This window comes from Sardina pilchardus, chromosome 8, assembly GCF_963854185.1.
Source record: "Sardina pilchardus chromosome 8, fSarPil1.1, whole genome shotgun sequence".
Taxonomy (NCBI): domain Eukaryota; kingdom Metazoa; phylum Chordata; class Actinopteri; order Clupeiformes; family Clupeidae; genus Sardina; species Sardina pilchardus.
Genome location: NC_085001.1, coordinates 27034047 through 27035938, shown reverse-complemented (window position 1 = coordinate 27035938; position 1892 = coordinate 27034047).

Sequence of the window (1892 nt, the reverse complement as noted above, 5' to 3'; positions counted from 1 at the left end):
ACTCTGAGAAGCAGCAGCAGAGTGAGAATTTCGTTTAGTTCCTGTTTTGCTTCATCAGAACTCTCAGGAGGACAGGTAGGGCGGGGATAAGGGAGTAGCCAATCAGATACATGTGTCTGAATGAGAAACTGGAAAAAGTGGTTGGATTAGATTGATATTTAGACCATGAACTGGACTCTGAGATAGATCAGATCAGTGTGGTGTATTACAGTTTTTCACAGTTGCTCAAACACTAAACCCCATTCTCTGAATCAAATTCTCAAATGCCTGAACACATTTATTGAATTATTCCCTTTTTTGGCAAAACCTTTCACCCACTTTCACCCATTTTACCAAACTCATTAACCCTTTTTGCAAAACTGTGAACACATTGTGCATTCTGATGCACTTCTTAATTATATTGATAACCAAACAACGCAGAAGTTGAACACAATTAGTGCACAGTTGTCTCCATTTGAACACTACCACTCAAAATTGATAACACTTCTGTCTAATGATGTGACAACCAATATAAGTCAGTTCAGAGTTGACAGAGACGCAGGGGACAACAAGTGTGTGTTACAGTAGAAGTGGGGTACAAGTAGGAGGAAAAGGATGAAGAGAAAGACACAGAGTCCCAAGAGTTGCAATACTGTAAATGATGATATTTGGGCAACAATCATTGACCATGTTCTGGTTCATGGAATGCCAATGAGAGAAGCAGGACTTCATGGTCCAACCCAACATCAGTGGTTTCTCTGTGGCGTCAATAATCCAAAGATTCAGACTATAGAAGAGACATAGCATAAATGTCCATTACTGTATCATACAGTACAGTAATCACTGAACATCCACTGTTACACACTTACCCTTTGAGCTCAAATCTGAGAGAGTGAAAGAGCTGAGTTATCAGTATGTCCAAGTAAGTCTAAATTTAGGCACAATACAATATTACAGTATTGCATACTTACAGTACTATCAGAGTCTGTGGCATCACAGTACAAATCATATTCAGTACTGTATTGGCCTGTCTTTCTGTTCACTTACAAAACTATTGATTTATATCTTCATATAGGCTAGAGGATATGAGTAGAGATAGATATAAGTCCTTATTCTTTATTTTCATTGTGATATTTTATTTTTCAAATTAGAATGAATATAATTCCTCCAGGAGCCGTAAACCCTGCCCTGAAAATTGTGTCTTCCATTGTTTGGTGTACAGTATTGTCTTATCACTGCTCTGCAGGAGTGTAATTTTGCCTGATGTGTTCAATGATTTGAGACCATTAGTTAGTTTTGAGCAAAGTTCAGTTTTGCAACAAGATTGAAGGGTTTCGAGAATGTAGTTTGAGAAATGAGTTTTGTGTTCACAGTTTTGAGAAAAAGGTAAAGAGTTCTGAAAAAGGTGTTCTAGCAACTGTGAAAAACTGTAAGAGCCATGTGGTCTGGTGTTAATGCATCGCTGTTCTATGGTCATCCAGAAATGAACAGGCAGCAGACCAGTGTGTTTAATTTGACAGTACAGAGGCAACAGAGAGAGATTCAGACATAGCTCATGTGAGTGTGTGGAGATACTGTATAAGAACAGCACTCATGGATTCATGACTGTTAAAAGCTGTCTTTCAGCATACCTCAGATGACCAGATTTTCAGACACAGCCAATCAAACCGGTTTTGCAGGTTCATCTGTTAACAGATTGATTCGGGGAATCAAAAAATATGATGAGGGATGTACAAGACTACAAGAGTTGTCTCCCCCTTTCTCTCTCAGTTTACAGGCAAGGGGAGCTTTCAACACAAGCGTATTAGATTGAATGGAGTACACATTTACTGGTGTGTCGTGTTACCAATACCAGAGAAAGTGTGCCAGTATTCCAAAACAACTTTGATGATTGAACAACAAAACAAATGGTA